This window comes from Protopterus annectens, chromosome 7.part0 (genome assembly GCF_019279795.1).
Source record: "Protopterus annectens isolate FY-2018-M chromosome 7.part0, PAN1.0, whole genome shotgun sequence".
Classification (NCBI taxonomy): domain Eukaryota; kingdom Metazoa; phylum Chordata; order Ceratodontiformes; family Protopteridae; genus Protopterus; species Protopterus annectens.
In genome coordinates, this window is record NC_056739.1 from 182,946,880 (window position 1) to 182,969,873 (window position 22,994).

Sequence of the window (22,994 nt, forward strand, 5' to 3'; positions counted from 1 at the left end):
CACTGGATTGTACTGGCTGATTTTATTTTTTTGTACTTTGTCCCAGGTGTAGCCCTGCTCCATTCGCCTGCACTGTGTTTGGACTCACTTCATTCCCCATCCATCCCCCATATAATTTCCTTTATGCCTAACCACAGTGTAATGCCCATGCCCTGGCCCAGCAATCAAGGAGCCTCAATCCTCAGCACTAATACCAGAGACGGCGTCTCATATATGAGGAAAGGATAACAAATACACACAGTAAAGTGCAATTTCCCTTAAGAGCACACAGAGATCACAGTCAGTCCAGGGTTGGTCGCTCCCTTGCTCTCCAGGTCCCCAGTTAGACTCCCCAGTAGCACAGCTTAGGGTCCAGGTCTCAGCCTAGCTGGGAAAGCTACAGCAGCCTCTCTGTCCAACCAGTGCTTCATGTCCCTGCCCACATAGCTGACACACACTTTGAGATAAGAGTTTATATAACCACACAGACACTTCTGGGGATGGCTGGCACAGGTTCTCCAGCTGTGCCCCTTTTACCCAGACTATACGGTAGTATCCTGCCACCACCCAGCTAATAATTATCAGCTACTCAAAGGCCCTTAAAAGGGTGTCCAATTATTACTACACAATATTATTATCCAATTGGTAGAATGACTAAACAGTCTCAAGGCTTATTAGAGTGACTTGGTACAGGATCCTTATATACATGCAATGTACTCTAGAGCTTAATTTATCTCTACACAAACCAGCCACAGTTAAAAGGTTTAAAATATTTAATAATAAATAATTAAAACCACAAGACAATTCTTTCTACTGTACAGTGCTAGTCAAAAGTTCAGAGAACACACATAAATACTTAAAATAATTCAGTAGTACAGTTCTGACATCACAGAAAAACACTTAGTCTAATCATTTTAGTTCTAGCTATCTCTAAAAGAAAACACAAGTCTAAGATAACTTACATGTGAGCAAGAGGCAGTGCTGTGAGTTGGATGATCAAGACAAAAATGCTCAATGCCTTCTGATTCTCTCTGTTTAAATTGCTAATGCAGTTCTGATAAACATTACATCATTCTTTTTCACTTTCCTGGAGTTCCCAGTCTACACATTAACTGCATTTACATTCTTAACATCTCCCTTTTGCTATCTTGCAGCTGGTCAAGAACAGAGTAATAAAAATACATTTGCATGTTTAAATCTAGCAATTTAACTCTTGGTTAAAACAATAGAAATAATTTCTTCATCTCGACTTTTCGGCACCACTGTCTACTTCAAAGGGTCACCAAATGCTTTACTTTGGTCAGTAGAGTGCACTGTTGTCACATTTATTTCCAGTTCCACATGTAACAGTATTTCTTTACATTTAAGACAACAAGCCTGTAGTTTACATTCATATTTACAAATGACAGAATTATCTGCAAAATTCTATCTGGCTAGGCTGGCAGCCTTCACCCTTCTCTACCAGTCTTCACACACAAGTCCCTCCCAACCATCAAACTCCACCCCTTCCTGTTACACAAGCTAACACCCACTACAAACTCTCTCCTACCTTACAACTCCTCCCCAAACTTTAAACCAACTCACCCTATTAAAGCCCTCTCCCCATCTTCAGACATGCCAGACTTAATCATTCCTGTCATACTTGTACCTGCACTGCTCCTCCTAAACAATATAACATTGCCTCACACACTCAACCGCTATACATAAATCTCCCACCTATCCTCACCAAAGCTGCTTTTCTTACCTTCTGCAACCCATATTAATCTCTGCATCTATCCTTCCAATGAATATACTACTCCATAAAATAAAAAAATCCTCCTTTCAACCATTGTACATCTAAGTATAAAACAAAATACTTTCACAACTACCCATAGAAATGAAAGCTTAGGACTTCCCAAGGACTCTGCTCTTATCAGGTGATATACACCCAAACCCTCCTACCACTATTCCTAACATCCCACAAAATATCACCCCCAATTCTAATCAACTATCCATACCAAAAAAGAAAATCTCCTTCTATTCTATCAATACTCGAAGTATGCTCAACAAAGTAAGCCAGTTTCATGCTTGGGTATCTCTTCATACCCTAGGCATTATTTCTATCACAGAGACTTGGCTTAAACCTCAAAACTAAGATAAAGACATTCTTCCTCCAGGTTATAATATACTTCGCCAAGATCCCTTAAAGAAAAAGGTGGAGGTGTTGCTTTAGTTTACTCTAACTACCTCACTCTCTTCCTTCCTAAAGAACCAATTCTCTCCTTTACACCTGCTGAAATACTAATAGCAAACCTCAAAACCAATGACTTTGCTACCATCATCGTAGTAGCCATATACATTCCACCAGGGGACAATATCCCCTTAATGGAAAATATACTGTCATATCTCTCTCCAAATTTCTCTAATGAAACTATCCTCCACAACACATAAATGTCCATGGATTTACACAACTAATCTCCAAACCTACCCATACTAATAACTCTCATTCTTCAAGCTCCTTGATAGATTGGATACTTGTTTCTAACCTCAGCAAATACCATAACCCTGAAACTCTACCTGATGCCCTGAGTGACCACTCACCTATTAAAGTGCTACAATACATCACCCACCTCCCCAAACCACACCAGCATATCACCTGCCTCAAACTTTCAACCTTTAACGCAGACACTTTTAAAACCCTCCTCTCTAGAATTAACTGGAATTTCCTTACTCAGCTCCTACTCAACGAAGCAGTAAATGCCTTCAACTCAACTTTCCTAAATATTTTAAATTCTCTAGCCCCACTGAGAAAAGTTTGTTTAAAGGCAAACATTTCACCCTGGTTAACTAAAACCACTCGTACCCTTATGAAATCCAGAGATAGGGCATGGAAAACATGGGTACAAACCAAACTTTCAGCTGGCCTCCTAAAGTATAAAGAACTTAGAAATCAGACAAAAAACTTAACAAACACAAAAGAGCCTTTTATTATAATCCTCCAAAATATTAAAATCTAATCCAAAAAATTCTGGAATGCTATAAACCAAATACTACATCCTGGTAACCCAACTTAACCAAACCCACATCCTGACAAGTCACCTGAAGAAACTGTCAATACCTTCAACACCTACTTTATCAAATCCAATTCCAAACTATTTAACCACAGCCTCTCAAACAACATTTCAAGCATCCATGTACACCCCTCAACCACTATCTCAGAAAACTCCTTCTCTCTCAAACCTGTCTCCACTGACTATATCAGAACTCTACTCTCAAAGTTCAAACCATGCTCTGTATCAGCAGGCAATATTCCTTCTTACTTTCTCTGGATTGCTGCATACTCCCTTGCTATGCCTGTATCTATACTAATCAATCACTCCATCTCTGTGTCTAAAGTTCCTTCTATCTGGAAACAGTTTTATACTCTTCCAATTCATAAAGGAGGTAACTCCACAGAAATATCTAATTTCAGACCTATCACTATCCTCTCCCCTCTCACCAAAATCCTTGAGAAATGTATACACAAACAAGTTATGCATTATCTCTTAAAAGAAAAACTTCTCATTCCAACACAGCATGGCTTCCGTCCCAAGCATAGCACAACCACAGTTCTACTATAATTTCTCAACACCTTAGTCCTGGCTAAAGATGGTCACAAACTCATATCCTGTCTATTCCTTGACCTTTCTAAGGCTTTTGACACTGTCTCACACACTCTGTTACTTAGTAAATTTGTAAACCTAAACTTCTCCCCTGATATAGTCGCATGGTTCTCTAGCTATCTCTCTGATTGGCTGCAGTCAGTACGATGGGAGTCAGCACTATCTACCCCTCTCTCAGTAAGAACTGGTGTTCCCCAAGTTTCCATTCATGGACCTCTACTCTTTAATATCTTCACCAACTCACTCAACTCCTCTTGTCCTCAATCTAAGTGTCCAATACGCAGATAACTCTACAGTCATAACTATTGCTAATTCCCCCTTAGAACTCCTAACAAACACCCAGACATCATTTAACTTAGTAGAGACATGGCTCACTAATAATCAGCTCATCCTCAACCCTAAGAAAACAAAATTACTACTATTTCTATCTAAATCTGCAAATCACATTAAACTTTCCTTCTCCATAAGGTCCCTAAACAATACTCCTATAGAAGTCGAAACTAACACAAAATTCGATCTTAGGCATATAGTAGTACCATTACCATTTATGACCAACTAAAGTTCGATCTTACCATTAATAACTGTATCAAAAAACCCACCAAAGCTAGGATTACTGTATAGGAACAACACATTCCTAACTACTGAAGCTTGGATTTCTTTTGCCCATGCCTACATTCTACTATGCTTAACCTATTGTTCCCAAATACTCACAAATCTGAACTTACTACTTACCAAATTAGAATCAACCTATCACAAAATAGCTAGATTTGCAGCTCAACAAACAAATCTAACCACTGTCTCTCCCTAAAATACCTGAACTGGCCTGAACTACCTCACCTGTTCCTGCAGTCTCAACTCCAAATCATACACTCCATCCTTTATCAGTCTGATTTCTCCCCAAGTCTATCGTCTATCATCTCTCACTACTCCCCTACCAGACTTCTCCGAAGCTCAACCCACGACCTACTAAAAACCCCTAAACCCAACTCCAGCACAGGGTGCAACTTATATAGCTACCATTCCTATATTGCTTGGAACAAACTCCCACTAGAAATAAGGTCCCTGACTCACCCCAAACTATTTAATTTAGCAACCAAACTTGACCACTTTAAAAAAACACTGGTCCTGCCATTGTATTCACCCTCCCTGATTATTACCTACCTTTTATAGTGCAGTCAAACTAACTTACTAACACTTACCAGTAACTGCTTCATCCTATGCTTCCTATGCAACCTCCAAAGCTTCTTCTATAAAAGACAAAAAACACACTGACAACTGGAGAAATGGTCACCATCCACATTTACTGTGCTCCTAGTACTTCAGCGTCAAGCCTTCCAGGGAATAATTACTCACAAGAATGGTATAGTTTATATACATTTCACTGCAATCATTATTCAATTATGTAATAATTGATACATTAATTAATTAATTAATTAATCAGAGAGTCAAAAAGATTTTTAAAGTGCATCCAGGGCATTTAAAATGCTTCAGAAACATTTAAAGTGCATCAAAATACTTTTAAAGTGCAGCCCTTTACATTTCTATTGCATTTAACATAATAATTTAAATTGCTCATGCAAAATACACCTATACATCTTTAGACTGACAAACACTAAAATATTTCATCCAATATATATTGCTCTTTCTTCCTATGCATCTATACATCTTTTAGAATAATACATGCTAAAAAAAATTATCCTATACATGTAAATCTAACTCTATATTAAGCCCATAGGGCCACAAGGTTCCAAAATTGATAATATATCTACTTCCAATCCTTAACAAGTTGCACCCATATTCCATGCCTTGTACTGCATAAGGTTTGTTTAAAACAAAAATAAACTAGTAGTATTGCCATTGTGAACAGCATGGAAATGCTGAGTCACTGGATTATTAAGCCTAACATGCCTCATGTCCCCCAAATGCTCCATAATACATATTTTCACCTTTCTTCTGGTTTGACCTATATACCACTTTACAGGTAGGCAATCACATCCAGTGGCACAAACAACCCCACTTGTGCTGCAATTATAAGATCCCAGGGCAGCAAACATCTTTCCATTAATCCAAGTACCAGAAATGTTCCTAACTTTATCACACACCTTGCACCTTCCACATCTAAAGGTACCTACTGTGTTGGAACTGATTCCCATTTTGCTACTTTCCCCACTATTCAATAGTTCCTTCAAATTATGAAATCTACTATGAGAAAAAATAATCTTGTCCTTGAAAATGTTACCCACTTCATCACCCTGCTGGATAATAGGCCAAAACCTGTACACTAACACCTTCAACGAAATTGTAAAAGGGAAAGATTTGTTGACAAAAATATGTCATCCTCAAGCACTTTATGATAATCTCCACACCCATGATATGTTGCATAACTTCATGCTCTCCGACCATCAATTTTCTTTCTCACTTTTTTCCTCAGCCCTATTTAGCACCTGACTAGAATACCCTCTCTTCACCAACTTGCATCTGACAATGTTAAATTCCCCATCCAATGTGGTTCTATCATAAACATTGTCACTGATGCGCTTAAATTCTCCATAAGGAAGAGAGTCAAGTAAATGTCCTGGATGTATACTATCTGCACTCAAAAAGTTATTGGCTGCTGTTTCCTTATAAAATGGTCTGAAAGACATTAACTTATTCTTATCCACAAAAAAATCCAAATCTATGAACTGGATCTGATGTCTATGAGTTTGATAGGATACTGTGATGCCATACTGATTCTGATTCAGTTTGACCATGAACTGTTCAAAAAGACTAATTTCCCCTCTACATACAAAAACAAATCATCAATACAGCATTTGAAAACTATAACATTTTCCAAAAAATATGTGTTCCTATAAACACGGCTCTCCTTAAAAAAGACATGAAAATTATTGCATATGATGGGGTAAAAGATGCCCCCATAGCAGTTCCTGTTTTTTGTAGAAAAAATTGTCCTCGAACCTAAATACATTATGTGTCAGTGCAAACTCCAACAGCTGTAAAATATAACTTGTCCTGGGACCTTCCCCCAATAGTTTAACTACTGCTTCTAGACCCCCTCAAGGAGACATGTTGGTATACAAGGACTTGACATCAACAGTTGCCCAGAAAAAATCCTCCTGCCACTCAGTACCTCCCAAAGTGTCTGTAATTTTTATTTTATTTATTTTTATTTTATTTTACATTTGTTGACTGGGCTAGTCTGGCTGGATACATGTCCATTATCAGCAGAGGCCCGAGGAGAAAAGCTCCACTATATACTGGTACATTACATAAAATACATCACTGTAAGATACAAATTATAAGGATCTAAAGAACTATTTGAATGTAGGATGGTCACAATACAGAAGCATTTATACAGAAATGTAAAATAAATTCTTAAAATATTGTGTGGATTCCTATTCCCATATTATTAGCAAAAGCAGGAGTAGTAATATTGAAAAGAGAGAAGGTGGTAACACACACAAAGGTCTATACAATATAAATAGTATTAACAGTTATGATAAAACATTTGTGCCAGGGCACAAGTTTTAAGAAATAGATTTGCACAGCAGGGATCAACGTGTAGGTTTAAGTGAGAGGAGAGATGGCAGGTTGCAGTAGTAGTATATCAAGTAAAGAGAAGAGACGTTACAGGAAAAGTAATATCTACGTGGATACTGGGTGAGCTACAGAGGAGGAGTGAATACTAGTAGTACAGACAAAGTAGAAAAGTAATGGAGAGAGCTGCAAAGAGAGCTGGGTGCTGAGGTCAGTCAGGATTAGAGCAAGGGCATAGCCAGTTGGATTTGAAATGGTTCCTTAGTTGTTTCTTGAAAAGTTTTGATGAGCCTAGGTAGGTCAGTTCTATGGGAAGTTTATTCCAGTATGAGCCAACAATATTTGTAAACAAGGAGTCACCAGCTCTATTGTGTGATTTGAGAGTGGTGACTAGCAGTTTGTTTGCTGAGAGGAGGGAAGTAAGATTCCTGTAAGGGGTGACAAGGTTATTAAGTATTGGTGTATTATTAGGGTAATGGAGAATTTTATAGGTGATAACTAATTGATGGAGGAGAATAAGATTTTGAAGTTCAAGCCAGTCGAGTTTTTTTGAGATTAACACAATGATGGGTACGAAATGGGGAACCTGTGGCAAATCTGGCAATGCTATGGTAGGCTGTGGCAAATTTCTGAAGGTTAGATTTTGAAAGGTTGATAAAGGATGGAGAGGCATACAATAATGTAGAGATGAGATGAGTTTGGGTTAGAGACACCCTGCTAGTTGGTGTAAGAAAGGGCTTGAGTCTATAGAGGGCACCTATCTTTTTATTAACAGCTTTGATGGTTAGGTCAATGTGGCAATCAAAGTTTAGTTGATTATCTATTGTAAAGCCTAGTAGTTTAGTGGAATAATCAGGTGTAATGATAGTGCCATTGTCAGACACAATTGGGGGCAGACTTAAGGGTAGGTGAGAAAAAGTAATAATTTGTTTTTTTTGTGATTGAGGAGGAGACAGATATGTTGGAACCATTTTTCTGCTGCTGTAAAGACTTTTTGGGTTGAAGAATGGAGTTCAGCTGGAGATACAGCAGAACAGATGAGAGTTGAATCATCTGCATACTGAATACATGTGGATGTTGGGAGTGAAATAGATAGGTTATTTATAAATATGGAGAAAAGAAGGGGACCTAGGATGGATCCTTGAGGGACACCGATAGTAACTGGGAGCTGAGAGGATAGATGGCTGGCCCAAAGCACTGCTTGTTTTCTATCTTTCAAGTAAGAGTCAAACCAGTGCAATGACATAGAGTCAAGTGAAAGAGATTTCAAAGTGTCTAGCAGAAGTTGATGGGTCACCATATCAAAGGCTTTAGAGAGGTCAAGGAATAAAGCAGAGGAGAAAAGGTTGTTATTGCGATTTTTGTTGATATTGTTTGTGAAGGAGAGAGGAGCAGTGGAAGTGCAATGGAAAGGTCTAAAGCCATGTTGGGAGTCTGCAAGTAGGCTATTATGTAAGAGATGATTTAGAAGTTGTTGGTGTATACAACGTTCCATAATTTTAGATAGTGGTGATAGAAGGGCTATGGGATGGAAATTAGTAAGTTCATTAGTGTTTCCTATTTTATGCAGAGGAATGATGTGGGAGACCTTCCAGAGGGAAGGAATAGTAGATTTGGTTATTGTTCTGTTAATTAAGATGGAGACTGGGTATGCTAGTTCTGCTGCTGCTAGTTGCAGATATTCGGCTGGTAGTTGGTCGGCTGATGGAGTACATGGTTTAAGTTTTGAGAGTAATTTACGTATATAGGTTGTGGAGACTGTACTAAATTTTAGAGTGGGGGTGTTTATTTGAGGAGAGGTCTTTTGAAGGGAAGTGGGGGGAGCCATGGTGTTTGCTAGAGAGGTGACTGTTTCAGAGAAGTGGTTGTTGAATGTATTGGCAATTATGTTGGGAGGGGTCTGAGCTAGGTTAGTTGGAGTAGGTGTTTTGGTATTCCCTGGATGGAGCAGTTTATTGATTCCTGACCAGAATTTTTTGGGGTTAAGATTTTGATTTTGTTAATATTGAAGGTAATAATTCTTTTTATCAAGATAGGTGAGTTTTTTGTAGTATTTCTAAGGTGTTTGAAGTTTTGATGGTCAGTTGGGTTTTTTGTAGCTCTCCATTTTGTCCATAGTTTGTTTCTTAATAGTATAGTTTGCTTGGTTTCTTTAGAAAGCCAAGGGGAAGCTTTGGATCATGTTCTAATTAAGTGAGGGGGGGTGTGACTGTCAAGAATTTGGAGAAATGTGTTGTTAAAAAGGGTAACTGCTTCATCTAGGGGGAGGTGTTTTAGAGCTGACCAGTTGAACTCTTTGAGTTCATTACGGAAAGTAGGAAGGTTAAAGTTTTTTTTGTTATGTATAGTACGATAGCTAGCCTGTTTGAGATTGTTATTTTTTTGTTTAGTGATGTAGGTGAGGAGATGGTCGCTGATATTGTCTGGGAGTGTTCCAGTTTTATACAAGAGGTGATTATTGTTGACTAATATCCAGTCCAGGATGGCTTGTTTATTGGTAGTTTTGTGAATCCTGGTTGGGGAGTTTATGGTTTGTTGAAAATTAAAGAGATTGAGGTGATAGGTGGGTTTTGGTGTTATGTAGGAGTTCCAATCAATATTAAAGTCTCCTAATATTATGGTTTCCTGAGGAAAGTTACAGGAGAGCCAGCTAAGAATGTTTTCAAGTGTATTTAAGTTGTTGCCAGGGGGGATATAGGAACATATTATATATATAGTTTTGCTTTTATTTATTTGGAATTTGCTGCAGAGTATTTCAGCATTGGCAGGGGAAATGTTGGAAGTTCTTTATTATTCTTGATATGTGAGAGGACTCACTTCAAATTTTCTTTCAGCTGTGCATTCAGAAAGATACCAATGTTCTGTAGATACCCCCCCACCCCCGACACTATGGGCCTTCTAGGAGAATTTGTCAAGTCCTTATGTACCTTGAGAATGGCATAAAATTTAGCCATTCTAGGATAGTTTACATGCAACTTTTTAACATCAATGGAGGAAAAAAATCCCAGTCTTTCACCCTTTTCGAGTAATTCCAGCAGTAAATCATTATATGCATCCAGAACATTTCACTGCACCTGTTCATAAACACCAACTTCCTGCAACAATTCCTTTACCATGTTGTTATATTTCACTCTAGACATTATTACCCAGTTACCCCCCTTATCTGCCTGTGCAAAAACATAATCTTTACTCAAACTTCTTAACTGCCTTAATGCATTCTGTTCATGCTTTTTCAAATTATGGGGCTTGTAACTGTCATAAAACTTCTTATATTCAACTTGCAACTGTTTGTATAACACCTTCTCAAAATTTATTATGGCTGAGACAGTTCTAGGTGGATGAAAAGTGCTAACATAAGGAACCTTAGGCATGCTAAATTTTCCATACCCAGTGTTATATGAAAAAACATTACCAACACTATCCCTATTGCTTTCAAGCTCTTGTTGATAAGCAAACATATCCACCAACTCATTTTCATGCAGTGACAAATCCAGCGATGATTCCTCATCTTCATCAGCGCTTCATATTGTATTACCGTTTACATTTTCTAAATTTGGTTTAGAAAAAAATGCCTTCAAATGCAGTTTATGACAAAAAGCACATATTTCTAGCGGTTTACCTTCATATTGTCAATCACACACGATTGACTGGCCACTTAATCGAACAGTTTAAGTGAAACCAAAGCATGAAAATTTTAAAATGTCAAAAGAATGTCGAATTTTGACATTTCCGGCTGCGCCACACCTCCACACCAGTGCTACCATGGGTCAAAAAGGGGCGAGGTTTTGCCATTTGGTTATGTGGAATTCGACATTGGAGATGTTCGCACTTCGGTATTCGCGGAAGTCGTTTCACCCATATTGGGATCGCCAATATAAAGGTAAACCATTTCTAGCATTATGTCTGCCAAACCTGGAAAATATGTTGGCACAAATTTCATTCCTTTTGAAAGTAGACTATGCATATTATCATCTAACTGCAAATCTGATAAATTAATGATGTTTAACATTTCACTTTGACTCACTGAATATAAATTATTCACATTATTCAAGACATACCTGTTGTTACGTTCCTCATTACATGTAACACAAACATCGCCAATAATATTAAGTTTAAAATGTCCAAGTCTCTGATTTTCTTCATTTCTTCTTGTTCTGCTACCTCCAGTTGCGCTTGCTTTTCAACTGTTGTGGACTCACTCTTTGACTGCTGCTCTGCTCACCCCATTGAATGCCTCCTTCACTCACTTCCTCAAACGATACACTTTTCCTGCTGTTGCTGCTGCTGTTTGCTTCTGTGGATGAAAAGGATGACTCTCTCGTGCTCTGAGACCTCATAGCCGCATATTTTAAGGTGAACCTGCTCTGCCTGGGGTTTTCTCTGCCACTGAAAAATGAGGTTGTTTCTGTAATCCCGATCATCTCTGTCAAGCTTACTGCATTTTCTTTCTAGGATTTCAGCCTTAGCTTTGCCCACTCTCACATGAATGTCCTTCATTCTGTTGTTAAATACTGCAATTGTCGTTTCCCCCTTAAGCTCGTCCTGCAGCCCCAAAATTTAACTTCTTACTTGTTCATGCAGTCTGTTGTTACGTTTAACAAACACTTTGAGCCAGCCTAAAGTACACTGTAGAGAGATATTCTTCCATCCTTCGAATAAATCAGCTTCAGCTTCAGAAAATGCAGAAGCTGGGAGTTTGTCCACCCTTAAACCTCAAGGAGTTAAATTCAAACTGATATATTTCTCCAGCAACCGGGTATCATAATATAAAAATACCTCCTTTACAAGCAAACATTCTAGTCTCTCATACCTAGTTGCCTCATCAATTTTGGAACCTTGTGGCCCTATGGGCTTAATATGGAGTTAGATTTACATGTATAGGATACATTTTTTAGCATGTATTATTCTAAAAGATGTATAGATGCATAGGATGAAGGAGTAATATATATAGGATGAAATATTTTAGTTGTTGTCAATCTAAAGATGTATAGGTGTATTTTGTATGAGCAATTTAAATTATTATGTTAAATGCAATAGAAATGTAAAGGGTTGCCCTTTAAAAGTATTTTGATGTACTTTAAATGTTTCTGAAGCATTTTAAATGCCCTGGATGCACTTTAAAAAACTTTTTGACTCACTGATTAATTAATTAATTAATTAATTAATTAATTAATCAATGATTACATAACTGAACTGAATAACGATTGCAGTGAAATGTATATAAACTATACCATTGTTGTGAGTAATTATTCCCTAGAAGGCTTGATGCTGAAGTACTAGGAGCACAGTAAATGTGGATGGTGACCGTTTCTCCAGTTGTCAGTGTGTTTTTTGTCTTTCGTGAGTTGATTCGTGGAGTGGTGTTTTTTTAAGCTTCTTCTATATTCTGCTCCCTGAAATTCTTTTGTAACCTTTTAAGTTTCTGCTACTCTGCATACAAAATCTTATATTTACTCAACTCTTTTTAAACAAAAACATACAACTTATTCTACTTTTTTAACATTCTCCTTTTTGTGTATAGCACTGTTTTTATCTGTCACCAATATACATGTATGTAGCGTACGTATTTTAACTCTCTATTGCTATTTTTATTGAAATGTATCTGTATTGCTACTTTTATTGCATTGTATATCTTTGGAGCTTTTCTCCCCCGGGCCTCCGCTGAAAAAGGGCAAAAGCTCAGCCAGATGCTCCCAGTCAACAAAAATAAAATTAATAAATAAATAATAAAAATAAATTAAAGGGTAGCATTGTCACAGTCAAATGCAATGTACTGGCAAAAAGTACAAAACCATCTGAGTGACTATACTAACTGTATGCAGAATAGGTGCAAATAAACTTGGCACAGTTGATGCTCAGCAAACGGAAAAGGAGAAAATGCGTATTTACTGTAGAGAAAGTCACTGACAGTCTTGCAGAAAGCTATGGCAGAGCAGGCTATGTCACTCAGGCACCAGCCATTCCACTACAGCATTAAACTTTCCCAGTCATGCAACATCCAATTCCACAGTAACACCAGTCTGTCCCAGTAATGTTGGTTCTATTCCCAGATCAGTAATGCAGTGACAATTCCCAGTAATACAGTAGCACAAACCTTTCCCACTGATACAACCACTACTCCCACAGCAGCATCAACCTTTCCCAGTACTGCAGGCCTTGCTTCCCAGAACACCTCCTGTCTTTTCCATTAATGCAGCCACTGTCCTTACACCAGAAGCATTTATTTATTTACTTGTGAGACAGCTAGATGGGTGGATTTCACCTTCTTTTTAGCCACAACCTGACTCCTTGAAGCGTACAAAATAAGTACAGAAACAGCAACACAATATAGATAGTATATTACACAAGCTGGCATAATGGTTAAGGTCTTCACTTCCCAAGCACAATGTACAAGGTTCAATCCTGACCTCCAGCCAGTGCCTGTTTGGAGATTACATGTTCTCCCTGTGTCTTTGTGGGGTTCCTCCCACCTCTGAAATACATGCTGAGTGTTTCCATCTCCAACTCACTAAAGAATGGAACTGTGGGCATCAGCAGCACAGACTCTATATTGTGCCCTATGGGGGAAAGAGTTGTATAAACCAACCATTTAGGGTATCTACTGTGGTGCACAGTATCCTCATGATAGGAGAACACAGATCACAGACTTCATTCCATGGCAGGGCTAGCCACTCAGTGATGTAAAACATGGCTCTAGGTGATTTGGCTGTGTTGACTAATGTTGCCAAATGGGCATGGGTATTTACAGGTGATAAGTGGAATGAGGACCCGGCCTACTCTGAACTACATCAGGGACCCTTGCTAAAAGTGGAATTGGTATATGTGCCTTATTGGCCATTGTGTGCCTACTGTAAAGCCCAGAGGACCTGGGTCAATAAGCTAGTGTCCAGCTGGTGTCCAGTTGATCAGCTTCGGTTACCTGGGATACCTCCGTTGAATGAAAATTGGACATAAAAACAATCAACCTTCCAAAAATAAACTAAGACTGTTGTAAGGCAAAGACAGATAGATAAAGAAGACAGCATCCCTTATGCAGAATGTCTAACAACAGCCTGCTCACCAGTCCACAGGATGTCAAATGCAGATGGAAGGAGTATACCCTGCAGCTTCTGAATGAAGAAAACCCAACAGAAGTTGTACTGCCCCAGAGACACCATAGAAGATGTAAGACCAGCACTAAGGAAAATAAAGTCAGAGAAAGCAGCAGGCTCAGATGAGATCACAGCAGATATGATAAAAATGCTGGGTGAGATAGGAGAGAAATGGCAACTGAGGGTACTCATAGCAGTCTGGAGAGAAAGGTGTATCCCAGATGAGTGGAGAATAAGCATACTAGTGCCAGTGTTCAAGAGCAAAAGGGGACATTCACAACTGTGGACAGTACAGAGGTATCAAACTCCTGTCACATGTCATGAAAGTTCTGGAGAGGGTGACTGATAAATAAATACACAGAGAAGTAGAAAGTAAGATGGGAGTTGACCAGTCCAGATTCAGATCAGGATGCAGCACAACTGATTTGATGTTTGCAGTGAGACAGATAGTTTAGAAAATGTTTGGGATGAGGAAAGAGTCTAACTGGGCATTCCTAGAATTGGAGAAAGCATATAACAAGATCCCAAGAAAGCTGATTTGGGCAGTCCTGTAGTCATTTGAAGTCCCAGAAAAATTGGTAGAATTAGTACAAGCTATGTACAAAGACCCAATGACCTAAGTATGAACAGTGTTCAGAGGGGTTCCCAGTGGGACTGGTTGTGTACCAGGGTTATGTAAGGTGGTTCACACAGCCTATCTAGATCTCGCCAAGGCTTTTGACACCATCCCTCACTCTGGAATTATAGATAAACTCACTAAACTTGGTACAAATCCTTATGTCACAATATGGGTTGCCAACTTGCTCACTGACAGAACCCACACTGTGAAAGTAGCAGACTCCAAATCCGACTTCAGACCAGTGACAAGTGGAGCACCACAGGGTTCAGTCCTGGATCTTCTCCTGTTTGGTAACTATTTCTCTGACGTACAGGCTAACACAGAAGGTCTTTGGCTAACTAAGTTTGCAGATGACTGCAAATAGGAGCCATAATCAAAACTCCTAATGATGTGGACATCCTACAAAAGGGCCTCACTGAGACAGATGCCTGGTGTCAAAGCCATGGTCTCAAGCTCAATGTCAAAAAGTGCATTGTCATCCCTTTTGGTAAAAACTCTGTACCCATGAACTACCACATAGGCAGTAGTCTACTTAACACTGAAAGTGTGATAAGACACCTTGGGACACAGGTAGACAGTAGTCTCTTACTTGATAATCACATTGCCACAGTAGTCAGGAAATCCTTCTACATGGGACACCTCATCACAAATGGTTTCTCTTCCATTAGACCCATTATAGAGTACAACACCCCTTTTGGTATGTACCTCACAAGATATCTACAACAACTGGAAAGGCTGCAGAAATACCTCACAAGGAGGATTACCGGCTTCAAACAGATGCCCTACACAGACCATCTAAAAAAAAACCTGCTTTACTCCGTCGCATATCGCCTACTCAGAGGCGATCTCTGCCTAACATACAAAGTTATGTCAAACCCAGAGCTGTTGGACATGCTCCACTTAAAGAAATCCCAATCCTTCTGAGCTACATGCTCTAGGGACCTAAACCTTGTCACCACAATAAACAGAACATAGTGGAGGGATAGATTCCTGTCCCAAAGACTTCCCATACTCTGGAAGAAACTACCTATCTAGATCAAACAAAGCTCATCATTAGCACTCTTCAAGAAAAATTTTCATGATTGGATGGGAGATAGGAAATTCACCCTGGGGATCACTTCTGTGGCTCTGCTTGACAGGGGAACAGGAAAATAATTTTCTTGGGTGGCGAAAGCCAGGGTACCTTTTTGGCTAGGCTTATATAGACCTCTAGGGCCAATAGCCTAGTACCTACCTATGAACCTATTTTATAATAGTCCAGCTGCTGTTTTCACAAGAGCACCAGTATTTTCCAGTAATTTAGCCACTGAAGTACATTAGTGTCTATACTTTTAAATATTAGAAAACTCAAAGACAGAAAAACATGTCAGGTAGTGTACCTTTTTCTTGTCAGTAGTTACAGTGCAGACCAGTACTGGCATAACCAGTCAGGAGGAGAAGGAAACCACACTCACTACAATTCCAGTCTCACATAGACCTACCACGACAACAAACCAAACACATAAACGCACAAAAACATACTCGGAGGCTCTAAATAAAAATCTGCCTAAGCAGCAGAGACCTCCAAAGCAGACACCCAAGCAACCGCTACCCCAAAACAAAACACGTGCAACACATAGCTCACAAAGCCAGTGTGCCGAACAGTCACAGCCCTTAAGGCTAAACAACACACCTGATACACTTGTAATAGGTGACTCTGTCATCAGGCACACTGACGTCCCGCTCACCAGGCTGAACAAGGAGAAGGTCACGGTGAGCTGCCTGTCGGGCGCTAGGATCCGCCACATAACACAAGCACTCAGGTCACTCCAAGGCAAGTACAAATATGACTCAGTCATTGTCCATGCTGGTGTGAATGACCTGAGATGTACCTCCCTGGACTACATGAAAAGAGACATAGAGGAGCTCTCTGAGCATGTAGCCCAGGCCGGTATGACCCTGACCTTGAGTAGCATCTTACCCTCACCAAGAATGATGCCACAATATGAAGACAAGATGATCAATTTCAACAATTGGCTTAAGTGTTGGTGTCATTCAAAGGGGATCCAATGCCTGTCAGCCTGGGATGACATGCTCGACAAGCCACGATGCTTCGCTAGGGATGGCTTGCACCTGTCACCCCTGGGCTTTCGGATATTGGCAAAGGCTCTTGCTAACCCCATAGTTCCTTTTTAGGCAAGGCTCAAAAGACAAACCACCTCCATAGGTATCACAAGGGATAAGAAACTAAGAGTAATGCTACTCAACGCCAGAAGTCTAAACCTCAAGATGCACGCACTCAAAACTCTCCTTAGCATGGAGAACATCGATATCTGTGCAGTAACAGAAACCTGGTTCAAGGCTCCCGAGAGCACCGCAGCACTACCAGGTTATACCTCATACCATGCTTTTCGGCCCCAAAACTTGAACGAACCACAAAAGGAGGGGGAGTATCAATATTCATCAAAGATACCCACACCTCCAGGTTGGTGGCACAGCACGAAGCATCAGAGACTATCCATGTGCAACTAACTGTGGGTAATACTGCCTTCCAGTTTATAGCCTGCTACAGACCACCCTCCCAAGCACAGGAACCCCATTCGGCCTTCCTGAGAATACTGTAAAATATGAAGGTCTCTCCAAACACCATTATATTGGGCGACTTCAACTACCCAAACATAGACTGGGAGCATTACTCTAGCTCCAACACCCTAGCCCAAAGGTTCCTAGAATTTATAAACTCAAATGCTATGGAACAACTTGTTACCACTCCCACAAGAGGGGAAAACATACTGGACCTGATCATCACCAACATGGGGACACTATGCTCCAGACCAGAAGTGTATCCCTGACTGGTAAGATCAGACCATAAACTAATCTCACTGGATATTCACATCCCGACCCCACCCCCTGCCCAGAAAACCACAGTAAAAACTTCTCTAAAGCAAATTTCACATGCCTCAAAACCGAGGCGAAATCCTTCAAAGCTCCTGGGCCTGTGGAAAATATGGCCCAGACCGCAGAATCCTTTATAAATGCATTCTATGAACACCTTCAGGAATGCATGGATCATGCAATCCCAAATAAAACCAAGACCCAATCCTTCAAAGGCAGACGTCCTGTCTGGTGGACCCCAGCCATAAACAAACTATACAACAGAAGGAGGAAGCTACTACATGATAGAGCAAAATCCCAAAAAGGGAAGGCATCTCTGATCAGTATTAGCAAAAAAACTATGGGCACTCATAAAATCGTCTAAGGCCAGCTTCGACAGAAAAATTGCACAGGACACTAAGGATAATCACAAGGCTTTCTTTAGTTATGTTAGGAACCTGGGTGGGAATTCCCAGATATGCTCAGAATTAGTCCAAAATGATAAAAAATACACCGAGCCCACAGACATTGCCAACATCCTAGCTGACAGGTTCAGTGCAAACTCCCCCCCCCTTCCCCACCAAAAGGGCAAATATCTATCCCAACAGAGTGTTGCCCCCCTGACATCTCAGATGCTCAGGTAAGAGCCGCCCTCTCCAAAGCAAAAAACACAGCATCAATGGGACCAGATGGTGTCCCAGGCTGCGTCCTACATGAACTCCAAGAAGAGCTAAACCCAAACATAAAACTACTGTTCAATCTTAGCCTTACTACAGGATATGTACCCAAAGAGTGGCATACAGCAACAGTGGTCCCTCTCCACAAAGGTGGTGCCTCAACGGATCCTGGAAACTATCGCCCCATAAGCCTGACTAGCTTGGTCTGCAAAGCTATGGAAAGGATCATCATGGACCTCATAAATAAAGATTTTGGGGATCTACAGTCACTGGATCCTACCCAGTTTGGCTTTGTTAAGGGCAGATCCTGCCTCTTGAACCTGGTCGATTTCTTTGAAACAGTCACCAAGGCCATTGATGAGAGGAAGGTGGTCCACACAGCCTATCTGGACCTTGCAAAAGCCTTCGATACAATACCCCACTCGGGCATTATAGATATGTTCACCAGCTTAAATATAAACCCCTATGTCACTAGATGTGTTGCAAACTGGCTCAAGGACAGAACCCACATGGTTAGAATTGCTGGAGCCATGTCAGACTCCAAACCAGTTACAAGTGGCGTCCCACAAGGCTCAGTCCTGTGACCTCTCTTGTTTGGTATATATTTCTCAGTGGTACAGGCCAACACGGAAGGACTGTGGCTGACCAAGTTCGCAGATGACTGCAAACTGGGTGCCATAATCAACTCTCCAGCCGACACAAGCATCCTCCAAAAGGGCCTCATAGAAACAGACAACTGGTGCCAGAGCCATGGCCTCAAGCTAAACGCCAAAAAGTATATAGTCATCCCCTTTGGCAAAAACAAAGTGCCCACAAATTACTACATAGGTGGTAATCCATTAAGTACAGAAGAAGTAATTAGGGACCTGGGGACCCAAGTTGATAGCAATCTCTCATTTGACAACCACGTGGCCAAAGTGGTTAGAAAAACATTTTATATAGCCCACCTAATCATGAAGGGATTCACATCTAGATCAGGGGAGGTCATCGTGCCTCTTTACTCATCCCTCATCAGGCCCATAATTGAGTACAATGCCCCTTTTGGGATGTACCTTTCCAGACACCTGCAGCAACTGGAAAGACCCCAAAAGTACCTCACCAAGAGGATCAAAGGGCTCAAACAGATGCCATATGCTAAAAAAACAAATGAAAAAAAACACTGAAAAACAAAATCCACGGAGACCTTGTCCAGAGCCACCAAGCCACACCAAACTAATCTAAACGCAATTTATTAAATGAAGCGTTTTCACCACAACGCTGTTATGGCTTCATCAGAGACATTAAAACAAGTAAGGAAAAGCTCCATAAATATTCAAAAACAGGAAATGACATATATTCAACTTCACTAAACCAGGATATTACAAAACGCTAGCATGTCACATTAGTTAAACAAGCTAAAACCCATACAAAAAAAGTTTTTAAGTTTGTAAGAAACTGAGCTATCTACTCACATGTAAACCAAAAAAAATGTATATATTATTTTATAAAATAAGTTGTGGTATATACACAACTTTAATAAAATAGTTTACAGAAATTCTAAATAATTAAAATAGTTAAAACAATGCAGCATAAAGGTGTGTATGTGTATTAACAAGTATTTTTAAATAAATTGAAGTAAAAAGAACAAAAATGTACCTATCTTAAGTAACTCCTTAATTTCAGAACAGGGGATATATTACAGTTGACATTAAGCCCAGGATGCCGAAAGGCGTCTAGTCTCAATTGCCATTCCAATTCGCGATTCTCCAGTATCAATGAAAATGGGCCCCCCCTGATTTTTAATGGAACTTGGTCTATGGCCATAAAATGGAAGCTATGGCCTGGATTAAGGTCAATATGCTTGGCCAATGCGTTATCACCTTTTCTGTTTTTGATAGCATACATGTGTTCGTATATCCGGTCACGGACCCTGCGGTCCGTTTTACCGATGTAAAAAGAAGGGCAACAATCACACAGTGCTATATAAATGATGGACCTACTCTCACAATTTAACGGGAAACAGATGGTATATTTCTTTTCCCTAATAGTGAAAGTTTCACCTGTTTTTACCCTGTTGCACCAATTACAGAAACCACAGGGGTACATACCTTTCTGTTTATTAAATGTATGTTGAAACATATCCCTTTGCAACAATTCCTTAAGGTTGCTAGCCCTTTTAAACACAAACACAGGAGAACTCCCAAGTTTTTCCGCCAAAAAGGTATTATTGGCAATAAAATGCCAATTTTTCCATATAATAGAGAGAATACCTTTAGAATTTTTACTAAAAGTTGTGACGAAACTCAGAGAAAAGTCACGTTCTTCACCTGGTGTAGGTGACTTTACTGTTAAGTCAATGCTTGTGTTAATGACAGGAGTGCACACAGGGTCAATAAGGTACCGGGAGGTAGAATTTGATTGAGCCAATAGAGGTTTGTAGAAACCATTAACCCTTTTACAATCAACCTCTTGAATCAAATCATCCAATAGTGAAGCGGGATAACCACGATTTACAAACATTTCTCTCAAAAGTTCACATTCTTTCCTAAAATCACCCATCGTACTGCACATTCTCCCTGTCCTTACCAACTGTCCTTTTACTATGGAACGTTTCTGTTGGTACGGATGAAAACTAGAGTAATGCAGGAAAGAATTGCAGTACGTTGGTTTCCTATACACAGTCGATGTGAAAACTTTATTTTCTACATCCTTCACTAGCTTAACATCCAGATAGTCTATCTCAGACAGGGAAAAATTGAATGTAAATTTCAAGAATTCTGTTGTTGAATTCAATGAATTTACAAAAGCTTCAGCCTCTAATCTACAACCCTTAAACATGATAAAGATGTCGTCGAGGAATCTGGTATAATATTTCACAAAGCTCATCAACTCTGGTACCTTATGTAAAAAATTAATCTCCCAGAAACCCATAAAGTAATTAGCAACGCTCGCCCCACAGGGCGAGCCCATGGCGATACCTTGTTTTTGGAGAAAATAATCACCATTGAAAATAAAGTAGTTAGAAGAGAGGACTATATCCAGTAGTTCGGTAACCAGGTCCACTTCCAACCTAGAGGCTCCGATGTCTTTAAGTAGTAGGCCTATCCATAGCCTCCTGATGTGGGATCGATGTATATAGATCTACCACATCAATGGTTAAGAAATTGTATTCATCATCAAAGGGTGTTCCATTAATATTGTCTAAAAGGACCAAGAGTCCTTACAAATACTAGAAATAGATTTAATGTATTTGGACAAAATGTTGTCAATAAGTTTGGAACACAGGTACGTGATGGATGACCTCCCATCAATCAGAGCCCTCATAGGTGGATTGTTGATATCCTTGTGAATCTTAGGGATACCGAACATGACTGGAATTTTTGGTAGAGTGATATCAATATAATTAAATGTATCAATATCAATTTTCCCTTCGAGAAGTAAGTCACGGAAGTAACCCCTAATCCTGTGATATGCTCCATTAACCTCACTCTTGGAAGACTTAATATAGGCTGTAGAACTCAGAACATTTAAAATTTTTTCATTATAGGTAGGGTCATCAAATAAGACGAGACCACCACCTTTATCCGGTTTAATCAACCTTACTGGTAAACGGCAAAGGTCATCCAGAAGAGAGAGTTGTTCCTTAGTAATGTTGGAAACCCTCCCATTCACGTGGTTTTGTGTGTTGTTAAGTTGGTGTCTAAAATCAACCTCACAAATACTCTCAAACAGGTGGAGGTGAGCATGGAGTGGAGGGTTAAACACACTGGGTAATTTGAGAGATGTCATTATTATGTCTACATCATTGTTGAAAACTGGTCTGGATGTGCTAAAATCATTGTTGAACAGTAATTTTAAATTTAACTTTCAAACAAAGCATTTAAGCTCAATAATGTCCCTAGAAATATTACTATATCTACTAGGGACAAATGTGTTACCGTAGGCCAAAAGTTCAACCAACTCGTCATCCAGTAAAATGTCAGAAAAATTGTAGATTTTAAAGTCTCCTTTCCTATTAGTGAATATCACTGGGTAAGTTGTCCTGAGAGGTCGATCCGGTACACTTAGTTCATCAAACAAGTGTACACTCAGATTTGACCCTAGTTGTTCCTGTTCTTTCTCCTGTTCGTGTAAGACTTGTTGTTGCGTTGGCCTAAAAAATGACTATTGTCAACTTTTTTCCTATTTTGGTTGATATTGGAGTTACTGGACCCACCATTGTCACTGGAAAGGCCCTTGATTCTGTTACTCCGTCTAGGGCCAGCATCAACTTCACCCAAGTTGTTCTCCCCGGTGATGTCAACAACACCAGAGTTGTCGTCTTCAAAGTCGGTCAGTCCAGCGTTGTTTACTACGTTGGCCGACCTACTGCTGGTCAGCTCTAGTCTGGGGTATGCGCTATCATTTTGATAGGCAAGCCTATCTCTTATCAGTTTTTTGGATTTATTAACTTTTAATTTAGATAACAGTGCATCAGTGCTAGTCAGTATGCGACTGTAATCAAATTTATACCTGAAAAAGTCCAAGTCCGCTTTGATCTCATTATCCAATATGTTAATTTCTCCAATTAACAAGTCAGTGTGTAAAGCATAATGCTTGATGATCAACTCTAAGAGCT